Raw genomic sequence first — 27,118 nt, 5'->3', positions numbered from 1 at the left:
TCTATCTATCTATCTATCTATCTATCTATCTATCTATCTATCTATCTGATGGACTGTTGTAGGCATAATTCTAGTAAAAGCTATGATAATACAAACATAAGTCAGTGTTCTGGTTTGGGAGTATGTGTCTCTGAATTTACATGGAATCTTAATTCCCACTGTGTCAGTGTTAAGAGGGAGAGCCATTGCAGAATCTGTCAGGACATGAGGACTTTGTTCTCATGAATAGCATTACTGTCCTTACAGAAGGCTGGAGGGAGGGAGTCAATTTCTTCTAGCCTTCTCTATTTTGTGAAGACAAAGAAAGTGCCATCTATGATGAACAGGCCATCAGTAGACATCAAATCTGCTAGTGCCTTGATCTTGAACCTCCAAGCCTCCAGAACTATAAGAAATAATTTTTTTTCAGTTTATAAGCTATGCAACCTTTGGGATTTTGCTATAGTTGCTTTAGTAAACGGTGATGCTCAGCCTATAAACACATATGAGTAACACTGATATATTTGCTTATGGAAGGCACGTTTTACTTTCTACCTCACATATTTATCCTAACTGACATATTAACTGATGGCCAACTTATAATTCAAAATTAAACACCTGGTTCTTGAGTTTTGTGTCATGAAGCAGACCAGGGAAATCCTGAGGATGGAGTCTGTGGTATAGACCTTAGACGAACACATCTCCATCTTTTTAATTGGGACCAGTTACAAGGAAAATCCACTGAAGCTTCCAAGGGAACCTCAAGGGACAGGTTTGGTCACATGGTGTTGGCATGGTCATGGGGAGGAGACTTTAATGCCGTGAGGGAGTCATCTTATTGGCATATGAGCTTCACCTGTTGGCAGCACCTGTTCATTCACAGCATACAAATGAGTCAATATCTTCTTTATGGCAAGAGGCCCAAGGTGCCAGCTAGATGGGGGTACAGTAGGGTGCTTGTGGTAGCTTTCCATTTCTTTGATGACAAAGTTGAGAAAATCAGTTGCAAACGAGGTTATTTTTACCTCCAGGGTTCAGAGATTCAGGTCCTGTGGCTTTGTGCCTCGCTGGTGCAGTCTATCACATGGTAGACATGGACAGGAAGTGAAGAGCAGTGGCTCCCAACCTTCCTAACTCTGTGACCCTTCCATACAGCTCCTCCTGTTGTGGTGAAACCCCCAACCATAAAATTATTTCATTGCTACTTCGTAACTGTAATTTTGCTCCTGTTATGAATTATAATATAAATGTCGGATATGCAGGATATCTGGTATGTGACCCTCGGAAGGATCTTGACTCCTAGGCTGAAAACCATTGGCAGAGAGTGATAGGAAGAGGCCAATATCCCTTCAAGGGCATGCCTCCAGTGCTCTAACTTCTTCCTCCAGGCCCCACCACTTAAAAGTTTTACTGTTTCCCGTTAGTGTCTTGAGCTAAGGACCAAGCTTTTAACAAATGAACCTTCAGGGATATTTCATGTCCCAACCGTAGCGGCATGCATAGTTCTCTCTGCCATTTTTCCATCTGAGAGAGTTGCACCCACTGCAGTGACCTCATCTTATCAAGTCTTCCTATAGCCAATTAATTAATTCTCCTTCCCACAATTAAAAATGTATTGCATCACACACAGAGTACACCCCCCCTCCGATTTTTAAGTATACAACTGTTGGAGTTTTAGATATGCATATGCTCTTGTGTCCACACTGAGATCAAAATACAGACCACCCCCTTTTATCATTTACCACTTACCATGCAATTTTCTTACTTTTTAAAAAAATATTTAATTTTAAAAAATGTATCTGTATGTGTATGCGCCTGCTTGTATGTTTGCTAACCAGGTACATGCAGTGCCCCAAGGAGGCCAGAAGAGGGCGTTGGATCTTCCCTGTCAACAGAAGTCCAGGCTGTTGTGAGCCACCGGGTGGGTGCTGGGAAGTGAACCCAGGTCCTCAGGAAGGGCAGTGAGTGCTCTTAACCACTGAGCCATCTCCCCAGCCCCCAGTGTTTTAACTCCTATCACCAACTATTATCTTCTTACACTTTGGAACATCATCTAAATAAAATCAAGTCACAAACATTATGTTTTTGGCCTGTCTTCTGTGAGTCAAGTAAATATTTGGGACATTTATCCCTGTTGTGTCTATCAGCGGCTCTGGATTAAGCTGCACTTAATCCTTGATTAATATGAATGTGCCTAAACCCTCGAATCCTTCATGCACTTAGGACAGCGGCTTGTTTTCAGGTTCCCTTTTGCATTTTAACAAATCGATTGTTAAAAAGTTCCCTACTCTTGTCTTTTCTTGGATCTCTGTATTCACTTCTCTTGAACCACCCTGGAAGAAGAACTGCCTGCTATGCATACCATTTTTTTTTTTTAAAACGGGACACGTTCCCTTAAAAAGAACTATACTTAGAGAGGCAGGCTCTCTCCAGTCTTCAGCTAAGACAGGAGATAGATACACAGCGACGTTTATCCTGTCATCAGAAAAGCAGAACCTTCGTAAAAGTTGTGAACTAGATTAGGGGCTGGGCTGGTGGGATGAAGAACTGTGAAGTTGGTTTGGTGGGGGGCAAGGAGAGAAACCTGGTTTGCCTTTTGTCCGTTCAACAGGGTTCCAAGCCCCGCCCCGTCCCCCTTTACACTGCTCCTCTTCTATCTGGGACCAGAGCATCTCACAGCTGGGAGCCAGAACTGTGCCTGGCAGAGCAAGCTTCCTTAGGTGTTCCTAGGATTAGCTCAACAGAACTGGATGTTAAAGCTGCCGCAGGTAGGTGGCAGTAGAGTATGCGGATTCAACACTTGGTGTTGGTGGGGCCATTTAGCAACGCTAAACCTTTATGTTCGTGGATAGGGGCACATCCCCAAATGTTTCACGGCCTCAACCTCATCATCTGTAAAGTGGAGAATGGCTCATTGTTATTGTGAAGATTAAGGAAAAGCAATCTGTGAGAAACGCTTACCACATGCTTCTCCATTGTGGCAATTCACATACAAACATGGGTCGCTAGGACGGCTGAGTAGAACTGAAGACTTAAGAAAAACTGAATGAAGATAACATTCCACTAGCGGAAAAGTTACTGGTAAATTAACTGCAGGTTTCAAAATATTCATCTCTCTGGTATCATAAAAGTAGGAGTTGAGAATGGGGCGGGGCATGGTGTTGAAAACTGTTACCCCCTTTAACAATTTCCATCTCTGTTAAACCAGATCTGAAACTTGGGTTCGTGTATCTTGACGGTCTGCAGGGAGGATCATTTCGGCAGAGAGGAACTCAACTCTCTAATTGTGTTGACTGCAATAAAATTGGCAGTGGCAGCAATCAATCTCCATCAAACATGGCTGGGTAGACCAGGGTCTGTGCCCGTACTTCCGGAGAACTGATGACCTATTTATTGTTTGCCTTCAGTGGAGGTCCTGTCCAGGACTTTCGTAGGATTTGGAGATCTTTCTTCAAGGGCAAAGGGTCATAGCTCCCGGAGAAGGGATCCACTCCACTGTCCAGTCCAGACCAATTTCCCTAGAAGAGGGCATGACACCAGGGGAGTCCAGAGGACTCTCTCCAGCCTGGAGGAGGGGTCTCCCTAGACGTTTAGCCCTTCCCACTCACTGTCCTGTGGTCCTACTGTGTGCCTGAGAGCAGAAGATCAAGTTCTGCTGTGGGTGGGCATTCACAACCCGGGGAGGCAGTAGATGCCCACCCACTCCTCAAACCTCCGGTGGCCTACCCACGCGCAGCGAGTGCTCGTCTAGCGCCCCAGCTCTAGGCTCTTTACAGGGCTCAGGGTCCCGGGTGTGCAGCGATCTCCCCTGTCTCCTTTCGCGAGCCCGGGACCCGCAGCCTAGGGGTTGGGGTGTGTGTGTGTGTGTGCACCTGGGCGGGGCCGCATCCCCGGCGGCGCCCCCCGCCCCCGCCGTCTGGCCGCACGCCGGGTCCTCGCCGCAGAGCCGGGGGAGGAGCGGCCGAGGCTGAGTTGAGACAGACCCGGCCTCGGCGCGGTGGCAGGACGCCGGCCCCAGCCCGACAGCACCGGCGCTCTCCCCCCACCCCTCCCGTCAGCCGGCGGGGATCCCCAGCGAGCCGGGGAGGAGCTGCGGCGGCCGCCAGACAGGCTGCAAGTCCTGAAGAAGGCGAAAGGGGGGCGGGGAGCTCCGAGAGCCGGGTGGCAGGTCCCTCTTAAAGAGCTACGCCGCGCCGTGTGTCGCGCCACCCAGAGCGCTGCCCCTCCCCCGCAGCCCGCAGGGCCGGTGGCCGAACTGCGCGGTGGGCGGTCCTGCTCGCCTATCCAGGGGCTGCGGCAGGTGAGTGCCGCCCGCCGCGGTCTCCGCGTCTGGCCGGAGTTCACCTCTGAGCTGGGGCGGGCGGGGGAGGGGGGCGGGGAACGGGCCGGGATGCCCGCCAGACTGCGCTGGCGGCCAGTGCTCTCCCAGTCCCCGCGTTCCCCAGACCCGTGCACCAGGTCTGTGAGGTTGTGTTGCAGGTGGGCGCGGAGGGCTGCCCAGGCGCCTGCCCATCCTCCGAGCGCTCGGCTGGCTGGAGTCTTGCCCACCGACCGGGACCCGGTGCTCTAGAGTGTCCCGCTGTAGCTGCTTCATCCTGCAGCACCCGAGTGGGCGCAAGGGTGCCTGTCCCAAGCGGCGACACTCGTAGGCCTGCGTGCGAGCTACGGCAGTCTTGGGGTGCTGGAAGTCAGCAGTGAGAAGGCGGAGCGGGAGCGGCCCCGCAGGCTCCCCCTGCACCTTGCGCCCCGGCGCTCAGGCTCCAGGCTTCCCAGACCTCAGACCGTCTCCCCGGGTTCCCCCCTCCCCGTCCCCCCTCCCCCGCGCTTTGACGTCGGCCGCGGGCTGCCCGGGGCTCCTGGCATTGGCTGGCAAAGTCGATTGTCTGGGGCGGCTGCTGTTACACTTAGGCTGGGTCTCCGGGGCCGGGAGGAAGCAGGCGTGTGTTGAATTTCTCTTTGACCCTCACGGTGGAATAAACAGGAAGCGAAGAGCACCCAGCCGAAGGGCCCTGCACTTGCCTTTGTTGTGGGCTCTGCGATCTACTGACTGAAGGAGGGTTCCCGGGACCCCTGCCCGGTGTGCCGTCTGGGCACGGCTGGGGGCGCGCCCTGTGAGTACGCTACTGGGAGACGACAGGCTCTCTGTGCGTTAATTAGCTGCGGTGCTCAGAGAGCATTTACTTGCTTGTTTAAAAACTTTTTTTCTTTCTTCTTTCCTTCCTTCTTTCTTTTTCTTTTAATTGGAGGCTTCTCGGTGAGCAGAGAATTCAGGACCACAGGGACGCATGGTGGGTGGGCGTGATTCCAAGAGCCCACGCCAGGCACGTCTGTTCCGGGTTACCTGGAGAGTCATCTCCTTGGCCAGTAAGGACAGTGAGAAACAAGTGGGGCTTCCTAGCTCCTGCCCCAGCACAGGAATGACTGCTGAGTGTCCAGTGGCCACATCAGCCAACACCATGTTTTGTTTTTTTTCCACAAAAACTCTTAATGAGCTAGGACGGATTATTTTGATTGGCGTTTCTTTTCCTCTGAGTTTGTTTCCTTTGTTTTGTTTTTCTAATTACTTTTGCCATCTTGCCATTCCTGAGCTCCTCACTGAAAGTTAGAGTTAATTCTGACTGTGATATTTATTAGTGACCTTCTCTGTGTTTGGCATTGTGGGGTGTGAAGGGTAGACGTGATGAGCCCTGCTGGATCTTCAAAGTGGATAGAGTGTTGGAGTGGAGAGATAGCTCTTAGTGGTGGCTGGCTTTCCTAGCATGCTGAGAGACCCGGCTTTCATTCCCAGCACCGGGTACAAAAAGTAAGGGGCTATGCTGGGCTAGCACTGCCAGGCCCCCTTAATAGCTCTTTCTATTGGTGTGGGTGGCCCCAAACCTTACGCTCTTGTCTGTATCTACTCTGAACCTTCAGGCCGGTGTATTGGATTTCATGAAAGCTTCTATGATGTGAGCACACACCAAACCAGAGCCTCATTTTGTATGGAAGAAGTTAACAATCTTTCCCTATGGTTTAAATTCAGCTTACTGGCATCGGAAATCTGCCTTTGCACATCCTTTTTGGAATACAGAATATGTGTTCAGTTGAGAAACGATACCAAACTTTGAGTCATTACATAGATAATAATGGGTCTGAATATTACCTGCATATGAATTTTAATATTTGTTTTCTGCCATCCCAGTGAAAGCTTAATTCTTTAGCAGAGTAACTTTTCAATTAACGTAGAGCATGGATAAGAATTAGAGCCAGGACTGTAAATGTCACAGATTTACTGAATTGTAGGTACTGTTCCCCTTGTTAAAACAAAAAACCTCCCTAGTTTCTTAGACCTCTCTAGCTTCTTAGTGTTCTGCTCTTACCACTGGAAGAGTTCGTCGCTCTTGTCTATGACTCCAGTTCCTGTAAGTTTGCATTTGTGTTGGAGAGCGTCTTGCCAGCAGGCATTTAAGGCTATCTCTTGAATCCTCTTGGGTGCTTGGTTTTCATGACCATGATCCTGCAGTGGAGTCCAGCCAGGGCCAGCTGCTTCTTACAGGATTTTGTGGCAATCTTTTGGCACGCCATTTCAAGTTCTACAGTTCTTGCTCCACCCCTCTCCATCAGAATATATACATCCACAGGCAAATGTTTATTCTCACGCCCCCAACATTTCCCCCAACTTTGGACTGTTCCAAGAATAGTTCTCCTGCCAGGCATGTTTAGAGCAAGGACCTGTCTGCAGAGGTGTTTACAGTTTGGGGCTGTGCTGTATAGTCTTGCTTGACTTAACAGCCTGGCAGAGAAGCCCTGTGGCTCATGGGTCACTTTCTGTTTTTTTTTTTTTTTTCCTGGGTTACTGGAGGAGTTGATTCCTACCCTGGCAGGGACGCAGAGAGGGAAGGATGAATTGTTGTGCCCTGTGGCTAGTTTCTGGCTGGCTGGCAAGAAAGGACCCCAAACGCTGGATCCCAGTGCATGTATCCCAAATTAAGTCAGTCACTTTATAGTAGTATGCAGGATTGTCCTGTTATCAGATAAAGCCAAAGCCCATATGACTCTGGGGAGGAATATCTGCAAGTATATAGACTTATTAGATCTTTATAGTAACCTGGGTTTGGGTGTATGGGGCCTCTAGGATATATGTCTCTTTGGGGGTAAGAGTTGACAGGGAACGCTCAGAAAGAAACAGTTGTAAAAGGAGTATAGCATTTTAACCTGGAAAATGTCAGAGATATTCAACGCTATTCACATGGATACATGCATTACATGTTAATGATGGCAAACTGCGGTGTCCCTCTGTTTCCCTCTCCTTTCTTGTCCCCCCCCCTTTCTCCTTGGCATACTTTTTCCATGCTTCTTCAGTCATTCCAGTTTGTAGAAAAATCTCCCAGAAGGCATTATTTCTCTGATGTCAATGTTACTTACTGCCAACATGGGCCGTTAGGTGGGTAGTCCATTCTGACCTATATTATGAGGGTACATGAGAAGAGAACTGTGAGTTTTAAAACAAGAAAATAGGGGCCTGAGGAGATGGCTCAGTCAGTAAGATGTTTGATGTGCAAGTACAGGGACCTGAGTCAACTTCCCTGCTGCCCATATAGAAGCCGGTGCTGAAGGTACAGAGTTTTGCAGATACTTGGAACTTGCTGACTTGGTAAACTCTAGATTCAATGAGAGACCCTGACTCAAAACATACAGTGGAGAGAGACTGAAAAAAGACTGGATGTTGATTTCTGGCCTGCACATGTATATACATACACATAAACACATAAACACACACACACACACACACACACACACACACCCCTCACCCTACACAAATAGGAATGGGAATCTGCATACTATTTGAATTTTATAACCCCAGGACCTGCCACTTTGTGGGGGGATTGTGTGTGCGCACACGCTCACGTGTACACGTATATATTGCTTGTGTGTGTACATACACGCTCATGTGTTCATGTATGCATTGCTTGTGTTCATATTGGATAACAAAAGGAAATGAGCAACAGTCTGAACTGTTCACAGATGTAGATATGTTGGGTTCAAATTTCCAACTAGTATTGGTTTTCCTCTGTTACAGGAAGACTTAAGAATAATGTTTGTGTTGTTATGTATCCATTTGATTTAAAGATGGATTGCTTTTCTTTGAATTCCCACTAAAAATGGTATGTTGATCTTTTTAGGCTTTCGTTTTTTTGAGGACTTCTCTCTCTACCAAACTTGTTTTCCAGCTAGGTCTTGGAAATTATGAAGAATGTAGCTGTAATTTTTCCCTTGATTGGCAGCCGGAGAGCTTTCCTGGACAAAAATAAGGCTCTACTGTGCCAAATGGTTGACTTTTCTAGAATAAAAACTCTAAAGGGTATGCAAAAAGTCTTCTGGTTAATATATTGGCATTCCCAGAACCCACTAAAACCCTGACAGCCTGCCAGCATTCACTTAATGAGGACGCAGAATGTCTGGCTCAAATTCCCATGAGCGGAACGAGGTGGGGGCTGGATGTCCACACCCTTTATTAATTTTTAATGACTGTATTTTTGTTTTGCAGATTTTGCTTCAGTACCCCAGTAACCTCGCCGCTTACCCCACATCGCCCCCCACACCGCCCCCCACACCGCCCCCCACATCGCCCCATTCATTTATTTACTTGCTATAGGAAAACAGTGAAGTGCTTGAGATCACCGGCAGATCACGTGTGACTGCATGCGTTCTTTCATTGCTGGTTTTCCTCTCTTGTTTTTTTTCCCTTTCCTTAGTTTTTGGAAAAGGAAGAGAGAAAAAGAAACAGAGAAGATGACAACTTTTAAAGAGAACGATGTTTTGTTGTCTGCTGGGAAAAGAGACGCATTTATGAAACTTTTAGGTTTGTCAGACAGTTTATATGACAGTGCAAGTTGGTGCTTGCCAAGCTCCAGACAGATTGTTAATGTTCCATGACAGGGATAAATAAATTACTGCTGTCTGCAACACGCTTGCACTGCAAACCCACTGAGCAGCCCAGCTGGCTATGTGCTTTTCTTGGGGCTGGGTGGAAGTATACAGCTGCACAGAAGGCCTTTGCCTGCCGCCTGCAGCACTGGGACCTGGTTTAGAGGTGAAAAGGGTGTGTCTCTCACTTTTATTTGGGGCTTTATGGGTAGAATCTACTTACCAAATATCTTTTCCCCACATCCCTTAATTTTTTACATCTGTCCCCATCTGGGTCTTCTGGTCCATACCCATGTTTCTCCTCCCAGGAAAGGGAAACCTTCGTATCTGCTAAGAGCCTGAGGTATTCCACAGTTAAGTTCTAAGCTGTTTACAGTGGTGTTCTCTGTGCAGTGGATGAGTGTGCGCCTCCTGGAAGGGGGATGGGTGGCACTCCTTGGGCATAATGTACTTTTATCATGGCAGTTTGGCCACTCGGCTGGCAGAGTGACAGGTGTAATGGACCTAATGGTCTTGCTCTAGTTAGTGGACACACTGCTCATATTACAAAGCCACCTCCTATGCAGAGCCCCAGCCAAGTGATTTGCAATTCTCCTTGCAGATAGGACTCTAGGCCTGGCTTATTAAGTGACGTTAAGGTCAGGAATCGGGTGGGTGTAAGAGACATGTGTGCCCTTAGCCACCCTGTTTCTAACTGCCCTGCAGCAACTCTTCAAAGCCTTACTTGGAAAAGGAAATAACCCATCCCATCCCCTCTGGCTGGCCCTTCCTTCTCATAGGGTGTGGTGGGGGACCCTTTGGTGTGCGTGGACTTCCTGTCCTTGGGGTTTGCAGAATGTAGGCTTCCTGCCAACTGTGCTGGTTCCTGTGTGCTTGCCGGCCACTTCACTCCAGATATAGGCAGTTGCTGGGGCAGGCACAACTCAGTATTGTTCCTATTGCCTGTACCCCGGGGACTGGCAACCTGTGTGGAGAGTTAGGGCAGCAATTTCTGTAGTAAAAGTTCATTGTCTAAGGCCAAAGCCAGAGGGTTGCTTTCTAAAGGGCTCCTTGACCCTGGTCAGACCTGCATGGACCCTGACACTTGGTCAGATCTCTATGGCAGGAATTTCACTTATGGGCATGTGTTCCCTGCTGGCTTCTCTTCTTAGTGCTGCGCATCTATAAGCTAATATAATCTTCACAGTGGCTCTGTGACAGACACAGCTGACATCCGAGTTGTATGGACACAAGTCAAGAAGTTATTCAAAGTCATATAAACATGTAAATAAAACAGTGGAGTCCTGTACAGCTCGGGCCATCTGGCTTAGAGATCTGTGACTTTGTCACTTTGGAAAAGAGCTGCCCAAGCTGGCCATACATTCTTCATCAGAGGCCATATGAGTTTGAGAAGGAATGCCCCACCATTTCTCTGCTGGTCTCGGGGTAGGTTCCAGTGGGATTCTCGTTAGCTAGCACTCCCAGAGTCCTCCTGTCTGCTCCCCCACTTCCATGTTTTCTTAGTACTCTTCTTGTTGATTCTTCTCTCTGCTGTCTGGTCTGTGGAGAGAGCCTCAGTTCTGAGAGCGGGGCAAGCAGTGGCATTGTATTTGTACCTTCAGTTCCTTGACAGGAGGGCACAAACCCACTAGTGGAATGCTTATATGCACTTCAAAACTACATGTATTCCTCTTTCTATATTGTTCTTTAGGAACTTGACTGCCCACCTCCTAGAGATAAAACAGGCTTACAGAAGGGTGTGTGGGGTTGAAGGGAGACTGAAAAACTTCCAAGTGTCTATTTATGTAGAAGGATCATGGAATACTGTATTTTTCCCTTTGGCTCACATTTGAAGAAACTTGCGATGAAGATCCTGGACTAGGCATCACAGAGCATCAATCAATTAACCACACACAGAAATATGCATATACAGCTCGTAAATACTTGTGCATCTTGGACCAACGCAAAGCCCATGTGGGTGTGAGATTATAGGAAGAGGTAAGCTTACATGGGATATGTAATTGGACTGACTGAGCAGCCCTTGCTGTGTTTGGAAGCAGTCTTCTGACCACGGAATAGCAAAGGACAGCCTCTAAGCTCAGCATCCAGCACACATTTCTTGGGTCTTGTGTGTGGAACGTGTGCCATCTCCTATATGAATTCGCACCATGGCACCTACTCATTGCAAGACATGTTGGAGCTTTTGTTGGATTGGTCCACAGGCTGGTCTGGAAGGTTCTGGGTGGGAAGAGGAGCTCTCTCAGTGGCTATCCTGGTCTAGCCTCTGTCTTCCTTATATCTGTAACACTGTGAGCACCTAGAACTTGAGCCTGTCCTGGAGTAACTGAATCTGTCAGTATCTGGGTAGAAATAAGATTTTCCCCTCTCTATTCATTTGCTACTAATAATAGAAAGAAAGAAGAAAAATAAAACTGACTGAAATTGCCTACAATTCCTCCATCTTGAGAGTTGATTAGTATAAACAGTTTAGTTGATTCAGTTCAGTTTATTAACTTGATACAAACTTATATAGAGAATTTTATTGATCAGTTGCAACATCATATATAAAATTCGTGTATCCTTTTCTTTCAAAACATTGTATCCAATCGTGAACATTTTAAAATGTGATTTAAATATTGTTCCAAAAATATTTCTATATTTTTATTAGCATTGTGTATAGTATTCACCTTTATGAAGTTTTAGAAAATTGTTATTAATATTGTATATGTGTGTTTGTGTGTGGGCATGTTCCCATGTGTGCAGGTGCCCTTGGAGGCCAAAAGAAGGTTATAGATGATTCCTTCAAGATGGAGTTCTAGGAGGTTGTGAGCCAACCCAATTGGGTGTTGGAAACTGAGCTCAGGTCCTTTGCAGAACAGAATTTTCTCTTAACTGCTGAGCCATCCCTCCAGCCCGGCCTCTCTGGTTTTGTTGCTATTTTTAAAGAACTGTTTTAGGGAACCGAGACTGAGACTAGTCTTCTCCATTATAAATAATATTTTACTGAAAAAAATTACTAAAAATATAGGATCTCACTCTGTAGCCCAGGCTGGTTTTGAACTTTGTATTGTATGCCAGGTTGGACTCAAATTCATGGACATCCTCCTGCTTCAGCCTCCTGAGTGCTGGGATTATAGGCCTGAGCTATGACATCTGCCTTAAACATTTCTGTATTACACAGACACTGAGTAGTTTTCTAAAAGGAAAGCCAATGGATACGAGACTTTTTGAGAGTCTTCCAAAAGTCGTCCAGTTGGTTCTCAGAATGGGTGGGGCAGCTCACAACCCCACAGATACAGGAGCTATAGGGTGACTGTGCCATGTTGACACTGACCATCAGTGCTTGTCAGTGAAATAATATGATTCTAGTGTTTCTATCCCTTGTTCTTATTGTTGAAAATCTTGGTTTGTATTGTTTGAGTTATAGGTGGAAAACTGTCTGTTTATTATAATTGTTAAGGGCAAATGTAATGATGCTTTAAATATGAAGTTAATTTTACTCAGATCAAAGGCACATTAACAGCCTAGTAATTTATATTTATCTATTTATCTATCTATTATATATCTCTCATCTATCTACCTGTCTATCAATCATCTATCAATCACCCTAACTATCATCTATGTATCTATCATCAGTTTATCTATCATCTATCCATCTATCACCTATTAATCTATTTATCTATCTTATCATCTATCTATCTATCTATCTATCTATCTATCTATCTATCTATCTATCTAACATGTACATATATGAACACATAGGATTTCATGGCAGTAGACTGCTCTTGGCCTTTCCTTATTATGGCTCTGGCTCTGTCTCTGTCTTTCTCTCTCTCTCTGAGCATGCACTTGGAGTCACAGTAGAGAAATGAGGGCCAGGAGAGGACATGGATTCGGCATCCGACTGCTGGCATAGCCGTGGAGCATTGCCATGCAGTACCTTATACAGTCAGTTGTCTTTGACCACTCTTTGAGAGCAATAGATCTAGCGTGCTTGTGTCTCCCTCCAAGGATATGGACTTAAGATGCCTTTGACTATATCAATTGATGTTTGCTTCTCGGGGTTAAACGTCTGCGTCCTCTGTCAAGACACCTCGTCTTCTCCGTACTTGTACTCAAGTGTTCAACAAAAGTCTCAACCTCTCCAGATCTGTATGCTCAACAGTACCTTGTCTCCCAAACTGCTTGCTCCTAAAATGAAAGTCATTTTAGTGGGGTCTGCTTAATCAAAGTCAGTGTTCATCGAGAGGTTAGAAATAGCTAGAGTGGCAGACTGTTTCAGAAGCTGAAGGATACAGGAAATGCAGAAAGATATCACTATCCCAGGGCTGGTTGTAATTAGTGTGGTGTAGCTATCTTCCTAGGCACCTGCACAGTGTAAGGCATTCATCTGTTCTGTGGGTATGTGCTGGGGGAATGACTCAGTATGCCCTGTTGCCTGGTAGACAGTGGGCAGGTCCATGGGACTGTGCAAGCAGTTTCTGTTTCATGGGAGGCCTTCACAGAAGTGTTCAAGGGAGTACAGACATGGTAAGGACAGACTGCAATGCAGCTAGAGTGACTGGCTATTCCTGGAGGCACTCTGCCCCCTCTGCCTGAGAGTTGGGCCTTAAGGTGGGTTCTTCTGTATGTCTGGAGGCTCAGTGAGTGCCAAATCCTTCCTGAGGCACATACCTGTTCTCATGGGTTCTGGGCAGTGTGGATGGTATTGTATATATATAGTGTTCTGGCTAATTTTATGTGAACATGACACTAGAGTCATTTGAATGGAGGGACTTCAACTGAAATATATATGTATGTATATTTAAATTAAGATGCAGTTCTAGGGCATTTTCTTGTTTAGTGACTGATAGGGGAGGGCCCAGCCTATTGTGGATGGTGTCTTCCCTGGGCTGGTGGTTCCAGGTTCTATAAGAAAGCAGGTTGAGCAAGCCATGGGGAGCAAGCCAGTAAGCAGCACCCCTTCATGGCCTCTGCATCAGCTCCTGCCTCTAGTTTCCTGCCCTGTATGAGTTCCTGTCCTGACTTCCTTCAGTGATGAACTATGAGTGTGGAAGCAAAGTTAGATAAACCCTTTCCTCCCCGAGTTGTTTTGGTCATGGTATCTCATTATAGCAATAGTAAATGTAATTCCAACTAGTTATACTAGTAATTATAGCTATGTAGTTATAATGGTAATTATAACTATGTAGTTATAAGCAGCCTTCATAGTATATTTAGTGCAGGAAAACTGTGTTATTCATTTTTTTTTATAAAGGTGAGAAGCAAACTCAGGTGGAATTATTTAATAGAACTCTCAGTGACTTGGTCTACAATGTAATCTCTTGTTTAATTGCTATAATAAAGTGAATGTATCCCATTTTTAAAGACCTGGGTACACTTAGATCACTGAGGAAGGGCCCTGTCCTGATGCTTGAGGCTGTCCCTGCCTGATCCATTGAGGAAGCTGAGCTGTCACAGGGAGTTAAGCATTAAGCCCTGGGGTAACTGCCCACAGTGCATATGGAGGATTAGGCAGATCTGTGTCTCTGGGGTCCCCACAGGTCCCACCACTGGGCTTTGTTTTTACCTGCTGCACCTCTAGCCATCCTCCTGGGGCTCTTGTCCTGCTTGGGCAAAGGCTTGGAGGTTTTGTGACTTCATCAAGTTTCTAGGCTCTGTACCTTACTTTGTGGTTCTCCAATATAACCATTTGCCCGTTTCGTACATTTTGGAAGGACCAAATAAGATAGGGCGTGTGCAACCAGTTGGAAGAGGCTCATTACCATACACACTGCTTCCTAAATGGAAGCTATTCAGCCAAATATGAAGTGTTTGTGAAGTGCCTGCCCAGAATGCACTGGAATGTGGTCAGAGGCCCAGATCCTGCACTTTGGGGACTGAGATATGAAGAGGTAAATGGAATACGGTATAAGAAGCAGCTGGTGACTCAGGGCAGTTCCATGAGCTGGCTTGTAATCAAGTCAAGTTTCAGAAAAGCACTGTAAATGGAGGAGAGCAAGGCCACTAGCTCCAGAGCTGGTGAGCATGGGTGCTTCCTCAGTCCGTCTTTCTTCTGTCCTCTTCTCTTTTTTGCCTAGAACTCATGTTCTGTCTAAGCACTAGGTACCAAGAGTGTAAATATTGCTGTCTCCAAGCAATAGAAGACAGATGAGCACACTGTAGTAACAGCCCCCCTACAGGAGAAAGGGAGGCTTTGGTTAATGCAGAGAAATCTTAAGAGGGGCTAAAGGGTGTGCTCTGACTGTCCCCTGTTACTCTCTCCCATCATCCTGTTCACCTGTTGAAGTATAATCCCCAATGTGATAATATTGAAAGTCAGAGTTTTTATGATGGTTGTCCTTAACCTTCCCAATGCTGTAACCCTTTAATACAGTTCCTCATGTTGTGGTGACTCCCAGCCATACAATTTTTTTTGTTGCTACTTCATACCAGTAACTTTGCTTCTGTTATGAATCATAATGTAAATATCTGATATGCAGGATATCTGTTATGCGACCCCTGTGAGAAGGTTGTTCGATCCACAAAGGGGTTGTGACCCACATAGGTTGAGAACCATTGCTTTCAGAGGTCATTAGGCCAGCAATGGGGAAGTGCAGTAAGAGGCCAGGAGTATGTGGCTTGATGTAGGGGAAGGGTGATGTGGGTGTCTCATGTGGGCATCGTAGACGTATGTCAGTGCTTACAGCTCCTGAAATGTGAGAGTTTAAATTATTTCTTATTTCTGTTAGTTTTTTTTTCCTTTGAGGTTCTGAAGAACAAACTCATGGTCTCTACCAAGCCACACCCCCAGGTCCCATGTCTATAGCTTTTATGTGCCAACAACTCAACACTGTTTTGCCATATGTACACTTAAGGGCCCCTTTCTGAAGTTTTGTTTAGAGGGACACAGGGTGACAGCAGCTTAGGTGACACAAAAGGCTAGTGCATTGTTGACCCAAAGAAATAGTCATCAAAATATTGGGATTGTTTACCCGTGTTTGGAGCATCGAGCCTGTTTTAGCTTATGAGAATGGGGTGTTTTAGGGTGGTCCATTAATTCTATGTGTTCAGTGTGCATGGAACAGAGAGTCGTTCCTTCCACTGGCTTCGTGGAATATGCATCATGGGAAAGATGCAAGAGAATTAAACTTGAGACACGTGGGTATTCATGCTCAAGACAAGAGTGATGGGAGACAGTCTAGCACTGGGGATGTTGAAGGGGCAAAGTCTTTCTGGGATGGATCAGGCATGGAGGGGTCCATGCAGGTTTTGTAGCTGATAAATGCCCCAGGTGAATGATGGACCAGTTCTCAAAGGTGGCCCACAGGGTGAGGAATTTTGTTGGAAGACTAAACAGGGACAAGGGGCACATGTTTGGTCAACCTCAGCCACGGCTGGCGCTCACTATGGTGCGGGGCTACAGAACACAGGGCTACAGAACACAGAGCTACAGAACACATTGCTGGCTCTCATGAGGCTCTTCCCATTTTTTCCCCCCTGAAAAACCACATCGAGACTGACAAAGAAAAATGAGCCTGTTGCATACCCACCATGCTGACCAGCGTTCTGTACTGTGGCAAACCTCTGTGATAACCGGCCCATAAAGAGAAAAAAGAGCTGTTTGGGCCCATGGCTTTAAACATTCTCGTCTCATTGGTTTGGGGCCTGTGGAGAAGCAGAGCATCATGGTAAGGGATCATGTGGTAGAACAAAACAGCTCATGTCATGACCAGAGAGTGCAAGCAAAGAAGAAAATGTGCTCCGAGCATCGCCTTTGAGGGAAGGCCCACTAAGACCTGAAGCACTCCGTGTGCAAAAGGCTGTACTGTGTTCCAATCCTGGCACTCTGAAGACCAAGCCTTTGTTGGGAGGAGGCATTCACTATAGAAGTTACTTTGGTTATACCTACTTATTCGTACTATGAGCTGAGGCTTGACTGTAGTTGTTTAAGACTTTCTACTTGTTCACATTTTCTAAACTGTTTAAATCTCATACCCCGTACAGTTCACACCAGGAAGCCAGATCTATCACTTTCATGTGGGAATAATAATGCTTTCTATTTGCAAAACATTCGTAACTTTGTAAAGCTTTTCAAAGACGACATCTAATTTTGTGTTCCTCGGCTTTACGGAGCAAATAATTCATGGAATGTACATACAAGTACAATCAATAGATTCATCCCTTCTACAGTGTGCCATTTGGCTGAGAGTGGAGTTCAGGGTTGGGTTTTTTTTTTTTTTAAATTTTAATGTGCAAAACCATAGTGGAAGGCAATCTCTTGTTACTGTCCAAGTCACACACAGGATATTTCCTGAGGGCTATCAAGTCTGAGGAATTGCAGTTGGTGGCAGAGAAGATACATAGTCTGTGCAATTTTGAGAGGCTAGGATGAAACACTAGAAATTGAATTTGCAAGTATACATGGTTAAGCCAATGAGAGTAAAGGAGTCAAACTGTGAAGTCCTCTCCAGGTGCTCATCAGGGACAGAGACTTGCTGCAAGTGTGAATCAGGGCCACTGAGTGACCTTTCCTTTCCATATTAAACAAGAGATTTCCGGGGGAGTTGGTAGCTCTTCAGAGGGCCTCAGAGAAAGTCGGACAGACATGAACTCATGCTGCTGCTGGCTGTGAAGTGGGAGCTGGGCAGCACACCCCCTTCTTGGGTTTGCTTCTCACTGACTTCTGTCCACAGTCTAGCTTCTTCCCCACCACCATCTCCAGTCTCCCAACATATTTTTGGCTTCTGACTGGGAACAGCATGTTCAACTGTGGAGATACAAGTTGCCTTCAGCTCTGTTTCTCTCCTTTTGGCAAAAACTGCTTCTGTTCTCTGTCCCTGTTGCCTGCTGTGTGGCCCTGGTCCCTGGTCCAGGCCTGGAAGAGTTTGCACTGCTAGCTGCTGCAACTTTCCTCCTGCTCATCCTGCTCTCTTCCTCACTGACTACTGTTGCCAAGTAGCCCAGGCCCCTTCCTGGGCTCCAAGTGCAAGCCTCTCACATTGCTGTCTTGTGGCCACAGTTTTCTGCTCTCTCCCCTGAAGCTCCAGGAATTGTTGCCTCTGGTGAATGTGTTCCTGCAACTCTACAGAGCTGCTGCTGGTTTCAGTGCTGGGAGGGTTATAGCAGTCTCCGTCCTGCCTCTGATGGTGGATAATAAAGTCCGAGGGTGGCATGTCTGCTGGCTTTCCTTGGGTCAGCCACTCTTAGTTCAGGAAATGAAACTACCCAGGAGAATAGCAACGGCAGGTGCTTCTGGTGAAAAGTGCTTGAGGTCACTGGTCAATAGTTTAGGTGGCAAATGAAGTGCTTTCTGATCTCTGGTAATTAGTTTGTGTGATCAATACGCACTGAATAACTTCTGCAGAGGGCTTTTCTCGTAGTTACCCATAGCAAGTTGGTGCAGGGCTTATAATAAAAAAGGGGGTAGGGGAGACTCCCCTGATGAAGGGGTCTGCCCTTCAGGACACTGCAGATGAAACACACTCTTTGCATTTGTGTAGAAGCCGGGTATGGGTTGCCCTAATAGATAACTTGTTATTTTGTTTACCCTTCAAATATACCTAGCCTGTCATCAGAAGACATGGCAGCAACTGCGATCCACAAGGCTCACTTTCTTGTTTGCTGTTGCTAGGATATGGTAAGACGTCAAGGGGGCATTTCTTCTTGCTCCTAGGGGTGGTAGAGAGGGATGTCTCATCAAGACCAGGAAAGAATTTAAGAACTACACTTGAAAGCAGGCTGGAGAATTTAGCACCCTCTTTCTTGAAGCATATTCCTCCGAGAACCTGGTTGTCACTTTGAGTGTCCTTTAGGAGAACATTGTCTAGGCAAAGCGATCTTTGGGTATTGGGTCTCTGTCGGCAGCATGGCAAGCCAATGAACCCTGCCTGTGAGGCACAGTTGGCATCAGTGCCAGGAGGAAACAGGGGCTCCACCTTATTTGTGTGTGGAGATATTTCTAGAAAGAGGCAGAATCTTTTCCTTGTAGCTTAGAGTGGAAGTGTTTTTACATAAGCCCAATTTTCAGGCTCAGAGCTCTTACCCTAGGATGCCTGCTGGGTAGTTTCATTTCCAAGTGTCTCAGCCAGGGTGTACAAAAATGAACTGGGGTGGGGTGTGGCTCAGAGATAGTAATACACTTGCCACAAATGAACAAGGCCTGAAGTTTGGTCCCCGGCACCACAGAAGGAAGAAAGGAAAGAGGGAAGGAAGGAAGGAAGGTAGGAAGGAAGGAAGAAAAACGGTAGTGGAGAAGAGAAGGGAAGGGAAGAAAGACACAAAAATTATTCTCACCTAAAACCATATGGAGGTCCCTTTTGACCTCTCTCCTGCCCATCATTGTCCCCTGGAGTCCCTGTATGTTCTATGTCCCCTCATCTTCTCCCTACTGTCCTTTGGTTTCTCACTGTCTCATTTTGATCACCAGCTATTCCACCTCCCCAGTGAGTCAGCCCTCACATTTGGCACCTCAAATCCCCTGAAGTCCAGCCTTTGAGTAAATCTACTCTTCACAGCATACACCCTGTGTGTGCTCCACTGGGGAGCCTGGCTGCCTCCTTTCAAAGTTCCTTACAAGTAGTTCCTATCCCAGGGCCTCTGAGATTTCCCTGCTGGAAACCTTGATGTATGTGTATTCCTGGCCCTTCTGTCAGGTGTCCTGCCTTGGTCAGGTAGCCTCTCAACTGTGCTTTTTCTGGTCTGTGGCATCCTATGACAGAATGATGGAAGTTACCTCTTCCTAGAAATCTCTTGAGAGCAGACAGATCACTGCCCTGTCTATTGTCAGTATTGCTCGTTACATGGACAAGTGTGTGTGGGAGCTAGGAGTCCTTGTGTGGTAGGGGCACAGAGAAGGGCATCAAGACTTCCAGGCCTTGGTAAAGCGCTGGTGCTGAGGTAGAGCAATTCGTGGACTTCTGTCTGTCTGTTGATGCCTAGGTGGCTGCCAGGGGCGGTACAAGGCCATCTCGCCTCTGTCACTGTGGGTTAGATCAGGCCTCAATGCAAACAGTAAGTTCTAATGGAAGGGGTAAAGTACAGCTGCAGAGGTGACAGGGACAGGCTTGGGGACATGTCATTCAATGCTCTCACCACCCCCTCTTCCCAGGGCTAGGTTTCTACTTACATTATTTTTCTCACCAGGATTGGAATTGAACTTGGGACTTGATCCACGCTAAGAAGTCCTCTTCCACTGAGCTCCACTCCCAATCCCTACATTTAATTCTTATTTTCCACTTTCCTCCACAAAGTAAACTACTTTCTAGAGGTCAGGAGAAGCAGTTCTTTTCTAGAGCAACTCTTGCCTTCCTTTTCTACTCTCTCAGAGTTAAGTCTCCGTATCAGTTATGGGCGAGTTAAATATTCTTTACATGTTTAGAGCAAATCCATCAAGCCATGAAATATAATTAGATTTATGAATGTTCTAGAAATCACCTTATGGAGGTATTTTTTTCTATAGACATCCTCTGTTAGCAGGACAAGTTCAAAGTGGAGATGGTTAAGGTGTATAAATCTTTGTTTTACTATCCTTTCAAAGCAGACTAAAGCCTTTGATTATTTCCTGGAATTCTGACTCACTTTCTAAGCTCACTGTGCTTGTGTTCTGGTATGACAGGTGATTTCCAGAGCTTATTTATTTATTGTGTTGTCTTGGATTTAAAGTCAACACAGAGACTGTGAAAATCAACTACATAGCGGAATAAGGGGAAGAGGACCTGAGAAGGGTGAGTTTTAAGGAACCATGGGTTCACACCACTGATGGGTTTTCCAGTCCGTGAGTCCTAGACCTTGTGCTAACCAGGCTTTCCTAGGAGAAAAGTGACCACAGATGAGGTGATTTCTTTGTCCGTTCACTCAGAAGACAGGCTTGCTTGGAGCAGAGAGTGTGTGAGCAAAGGCTGAGCTGTCCTGACCTTTGCTGAGAATCTGGTTTGAATCATACCCCCTCACCCCCAATCCACACACCCAGAAAAAAGACCAAGAGGAAATATACATAAACATTAAAAATCGACATCCGAAATGTGGTGCTAAGGATGATCTAAAAAAAAAATTCTTAAAAAAAAAAAAAAGATCTCTCATTTCTGTTTTTATAACGAGAACATTCCCAGCGCAGGGTGTGGAACAGAAAGTCAAGTTTCTTAAAAATTGTGGAAAACAATTAGATGTGTATCTTTTTAAGTGTTTTGGAGGCAGGGATGAAGTTGCTATGGGGGCAGAAAGGCTTGCTTTCCACAGAGTGGTTCCATCTGGCCCTGCCTTGCTCCTGGAGCCAAGCCGGGCAGCCCTACGTGGGATAGAATTTCTTATGAGATGGGGAAACAGTTACATGTCAAATTATTATTCCATATTTCCCCTGAGATTGCCGTCTAGCTTTGATCTAGTAATAGGGAAAGGTTCCAAGTTCTTTTTCTGGGCCGACTCTTCTGTGTGCTATGGTTACCTGTGTGATTTGGTAGGCTAGCCTGCTGTCTGGAAGGGTCGGCCTCTGCTGTGTTTCCTGTCTAAGATTGTCCATGCCATATTTCAGGATTGGGCTTGGAATTGATTTTCATCTGCACAAGCACTGATACCTTTTTATTGTCATGAGTCTTCTTCGATCCTTGAAATCATGATGTCATTTCCCTTCCTTTAGACTCTTGCTTAGAACCAATGTGCTCAACTTGGAGACAAGGTTGTAATAGTCTGTCCTGGGAGTCTGGTCAGGGGCATATTCTATGTGCAGGAAGTTGTGCTTTATGATTAATACAGATGGGTTCAGAAAGATGACCTGGGAAACCTGAGGAACATTTCAAGTAGTTCAGAGCTGGAGACTGACATATAATACCTGGTCATGGCTAGACTGAGTGGCCAACAGCAGGGTGAGGGGCGTGAGGAACAGAGCTAAAGGACAGACTGGGGTGAGGGTACAAACTTGGACTGCCAGGCTTCAGGCATTGAATAAGCAGTGGGGGTTCTCTGTCTATGGATCTTAGGGTATTGGAGGAATAACTCATGTAGTTCTAATGTGGTAGATATGTCATAAAGGAGGCCCCAGATGGGTGGGTCTTCTCAGAAGCCCAGTGAAGGCATCTGGCATGTTGTGAAGGATTCTTGTATAGGTGCAGTATTCAGTCTCACTTTTGGTATGATCTTAGACCATGGAGTTCTGTTTCCTCATTTGGAAAACCGGTTGGGGTGGGGGATAACATTTGCAAGGCTTATAGCATGCCCATGACCATGAGATGGAACATCCAGTGTATTCTCTGAAATGAAGAAGACTAAGCATCCCCCTTGTTCCAGCTGTATTGTGCCCACCTCCTCTTGTGAGCAGACTGGAGGAGGCTCCATGAAGCCCTAGTGAACGGGCTGTTTGCCCATGAGTCTGCCAGGAGCTCATATGTTTGGTACCAAAGATGGTTACTATGGACAGTGAGCCCCTGGAAAGTGACTGCCAGCATGCCAGTTTCTTATTGCCTTGGGGACAGAGGTGATGGTTTTACTTCCATCTCTAAGGCCAAATGGAAGAGAGATGATCCCGTTTAAAGGAAAAACAGTTTGAAGACACACAAGGAAAATGGTCTCTTGTTTCTTGCTCTATCCCCATGTAGCATGAATAACTCATGGTCCATTCTCTCAGTGGACACTATTACATAATTATCCTGTGCCAGATACGATGGCCACACAAGGCCCCTGACCTCAGTTTCCCCACTGAGAATCCCCTCCACACTTCCATTGCTATCTATTTCCATGGGTTATTTACTTTGATTCAATTGATTAATTTATTGGAAGTATTATGATCACTCTTATTTTTCAAATGGAGAAGTAAGGTCTAGAGAGTTTTTTCAACTGGCCCGAGGTCACTTGTTGTTAAGATCTTGTTTGTGCAATAAGCAGTAGAGCCTTGTGGCTCCTTGGCCTCTTCCTTGAGTTAAGTGATTGTGTCTTCAAGGATCGTGTTCTGTGAGGCTGATTACAAAGGAAACAGTGCAGTAGGGACTGTACTCATATCATCCCTACCTGCCACGTGCCTTCTCTGAGGAGTTGCATGGCCCTCCAGGAACCACTGGGAGCTGCAGCTTCTAACAACATGGTCCAAATGATTTGCCCTTGTTCAGGCCAGGACATGTCAGGTCAGACATGAAATGCTTGGGATTCTTTTTTGGTTTTCTGGGATAGGAACTGGAGACAGAATTCTTTGACTGGATAGAAGTTATCTATCATGAAAGGAGGCAGAAGAAATTCTCCAAAATATGTCATTTTTGGATTTGTGCTCTTTATATATGATGGCTAGTTGATGTTAGCTCAACCAGAACAGTATTGGAGTCTCCCATGCTGGGCAGGGATTTTGTTTTGTTTTGCTTTGTTCTTGTTTGTTTCTTCAAATATGAAGTGCTCTTGGATGGAATAAAAGCAATCTTTAAGAAAAAAAATTTTTATTTTACTTTGCATGCTGACTGCCTATTATAAGCTGAGTTGTTTTTTTCCTTCAGAAAAGGGGTGAGCAGGCGAGAAGATGTGTAGATATATCCTAGCTCTGTAAGACAGTATCCAAGAGGAAAGAATTTAGACTCTACCCACCTGGCCTCACACTTCTGTAAAATATTCAGTCAAGGTGTATTACTTGTGAGGAGCCAAGAGAGATTCCACTAATGATGCCCTGGGAGAGGCCTGCATACGGCAGCTACACCATGAACAATGGCCACACTAGTATGTTAATTAACAACATGGAAATACATGTTGGTAAAACGGACCCCTGGGCAAGTATGTTGAGACACATTCTGACCAGAGACTACAGGCAGCCTCTGCTTTGGTTGTGAGGATTGCAGAGTCTCTCATCAGAACGTTGGCTTGAAGATGGCTGCTTGCAGTTGTGTTGGGACATTTATGTTCCAGACATAGGCAGGCACTGCTGCTGGTGACAAGGTGCTGGTGTTAGGTCAGAACTGGAAATGTTAGCTCAGTGAGATTAGTCTCCTGAGTGTGGGGTTTTGAAAAAATGGGCATTGAAAGGGGCCACTTAGAAGTTTAAATAGACTCACTCTTCAGTTTCACCTAAATATTGTATAGGAATTTCATTAGCACTAAATGAGTTTCCCTGAATGGCAACAATACCCTTTAAATTCTAATTAGCTAACAAATTAACTAGTACAAGTTCTGATTAATCAGAATGACTTACAGGTACTAATGATTACTGTATTTAAGCAAATGAAAGTCCTGTCTATTTGGCTTGGAGAGACTTTCAGTGGTCTAAGAAAGGCTATCTGTCTTTTATGCTCCATTCTCTAATTTTATTAAACCCTCAAAGGGCCCACTATGTGGACCGGGGACAGGATAAAGATGCCCTGAATATCTTGGGTGCTCCTGGGAAGAGCAGAGTTCAGAGCTTGTTGCTGGCAGGGATTTCTCCCTACACACTGTGGTAGATGCCTTGTGATGGGGCTCCTGCCTGTGGGCTGTATCTGGGCTATCACACCACAGAGCCAAAGGAAGTGAGTGTAGCCGTCTCACCAGGGCTAGCCTCATCAGGGTCCTGGGAAAAGCACACACACGTTCGTAGCAGGTCGTTTGGGGGAACCTCCATGCACTCCATGCCAGTCACTGGGGATCTCAGTATCACTTGGGCCATGAAAGGGATTCACATGCATATAAACACTTCTTCGGTTTTTCATGTTTAAGAATGGACTTTAGACATATCCATTGCTTCATGATTAGAATATCGGAAACGCCAAGTTCTTCATCCATTTTGTCTATGGATATACCAGTTGGGACGTTTTGCAAAGGGTCATAGGTTCACTTACAAGTAGAACAGCCAGGATGTCCCCTGTCCCTTGTCAGCTCTCTGGTTAAGCAGGGGCTGCCAACCTATAGGTGCAGGGTCCTGTGTCCCTGCAGACATGGACATGGAAGTGTCTTTAGACTGTCCCACCCTCTGGTGAGCTCTTCATGGCTCTAGTCCCTTCATGGGACTCTCTTGGCCTTCCTGTGGCTTCTCTAGACTGGGAGGTGCTGTTTCCACTACTAAGTGTTCCAAGAGTATTGACTCCTGGCTCCTATGTGCTTTGAGTTTGTTCCTAGTGTATGCATGTGAATGTGTGCATGCATTCACGTGCACGAATTCATGTGCACATGTGTGTTCAGTTGTGCACAGATGCATGTATGTATGCTTATGCATGTATATATATGTCTATCTAGGAAAAAACTAACCGTGTTTCATGCCGTTTCGTATGCTACTTCAAAGGATACTAGTTTACGAAGATGCACCCAGCTTAGTCCTGTTTCTAATGCTTGAGATATGCTTTCCTGGTTTCGTTTGTGTCTGCTCCGAAATCCAGTGTTCTCAGCTGGGCGGTGGTGGCACACGACTTTAATCCTAGTACTAGGGAGGCAGAGGCAGTCAGATCACTGTGACTTTAACGCCAGCCTGCTGATCTACAGAGTGAGTTCCAGGACAGCTACATGGAGAAACCCTGTCTCTAAACCCTGCCCACTCCCAAACCAAACCACCACCACCACCACCACCACCACCACCACCACCACCACAAAATCCATTCAGTGTACTCTTAGGGTGACCTCCTTCTGCACTGTCTTTAGCAATTCTGAAATTCATCATCACTTTGAAAAAAGCCCTGTTTGCTACTGGGAGACTTGAGATGGGGCAGGGGTCATACCCAAAGGTAGATAGCAGAGCCTGACTACACTCATGTGAGTATATCTGAACCCAAAGCACATCTTTGGCATGTCCAGGAGCAGGGGGCAGGGTAGGTAAAGGCCATCATGCTGAAAGCTGCTGTTTGTGGCCGTGATGAGCAGCTCTGTGGCATCCTCCTAGCAGAGTGCTGGTGATACAGGGCACCTGATCTTAACTCAGCCCCTTAGGATTTCCTTTCTGTAGTGAAGCCCTGCTCCCCTGGCACCTGTTTCCATTGTCCCTCAAGGCTGAACATTCTGGATGGTACTTTCACAAGGACCTTTGGGAGGAACTTTCTGTATACTCTGTCCTGAGTTAGTTGACTGCTTTATTGTCAAGTGTGATTTAACATCTTTTCCTGTATTGAAAATAAATGCTGACTCATATACTTCAGGGGTGGTGACAGGGTGGGTTTCTGGAAAGGTGAAGACTATCATGTTCCTACTCTCTGCCCCCTGTAGGAGGCAGGGTACCTTGTTAAAATGGCTGCTGTAGTCTGGGCTGATTGTCCTCAGCTGAAGGATAGATAGGCTCAGGTCTGAGTTTGTGTGTTTGATTAGATTAGCTCAGACCAGTGTCAAGCGAAGAACAGACCCCATCTGAGACGTAGTCCTCAATTGCAACCCGTTCGATTCTTTATGTATGTTCACTTCCTACTGGAAGTGATCCGGTGAAAACTGCTGAAGTACCTATGTCAGGGTAATACTATTCAGGACAAATGGAAAAAGTGAGCTTAACAGGTATTTTGGTTTGAATGAAAAATGTCCCTTAGAGGCACATGTATTTGAACACCTGGTCCCTAGTTGGGGGATATTGTTTTGGAAGGTTATAGAACCTTTAGGAAGTGAGGCCTTTTGGAGGAATTGCATCACTGGGGGTAGGCTTCAGTTGTTTGTTTTTGTTTTCTTTTGGTTATTGAGATATGGTTTCTCTTTGTAGCTCTGGCTGTCCTGGACCTTGCTCAGTACACCAGGCTGGCCTCAAACTCCCAGAGGTCCTCTTGCCTCTACCTCCTAAGTGCTGAGATTAAAGGCATGCAGCACCATGACTGGCTTGGGCTTCCATGTTTTATAACCTGGTCATCAAACTTCCTGTTTTCTCTTTCTGCTTGGTGTGTGTGTGTGTGTGTGTGTGTGTGTGTGTGTGTGTGTGTGTGTGTGTGTGTATCTGTGTGTGAAATGTGATCTCCCTGTTTCCTAGATGTGTGTCTCATACTGCTGCCTCGCTTTCCCCCACCATGAAGGACTGTATCCTCCCTGGAATCCTTTTTCTCCTCTAAGTTGCTTTTCTCGGGATGTTGTGTCGCAGCAGCAGGAAGTGACTGTACATCAGGGCTTGGTTACATGAAAGGAGTTCTTTAGATGCATTTTGTTTTGATTTATTCCCGGAACTGTGTTCAGGTGATTGGTGACTAATTAAGGCAGGGCTGACAAGAACCTTATAGACTTTTTCCTGGTAGAGAAAAACTACCTCTAAATACTTACTAGTGGTTTTCATTACAGAAATGGACTTTTCAGGACACTATGGAGATTGATAAAATTTTACTCCTTAATATGGTATGGAATCCGCACGGTAGAAAAAGAAATAAGAAACACTGAAAACATA

General features: G+C 45.9%; 1 protein-coding gene across 3 annotated transcripts in view; it reads left to right on the top strand.

Annotated features, from left to right (window-relative positions):
* The first annotated feature begins 4,224 nt into the window (after positions 1 to 4,224).
* The window catches only part of Ldlrad4 (low density lipoprotein receptor class A domain containing 4), a 305,502-nt gene continuing 282,608 nt past the window's right edge, over positions 4,225 to 27,118 (top strand). For 2 of the 3 annotated variants that reach the window (XM_028774215.1, XM_028774213.1), the window contains exon 1: positions 4,906 to 5,090. The gene's annotated coding sequence lies outside the window, so the exon portion shown is untranslated. Of the gene's footprint in view, positions 4,280 to 4,905; positions 5,091 to 27,118 lie in introns of those variants that run through there. The other variant, XM_028774214.1, reaches the window with a different exon arrangement.

This window comes from Grammomys surdaster, unplaced genomic scaffold (assembly GCF_004785775.1).
Source record: "Grammomys surdaster isolate TR1022 unplaced genomic scaffold, NIH_TR_1.0 239, whole genome shotgun sequence".
Classification (NCBI taxonomy): domain Eukaryota; kingdom Metazoa; phylum Chordata; class Mammalia; order Rodentia; family Muridae; genus Grammomys; species Grammomys surdaster.
Note: the sequence above shows the minus strand (reverse complement) of the source record. Positions and strands in the feature narration are given on the sequence as shown.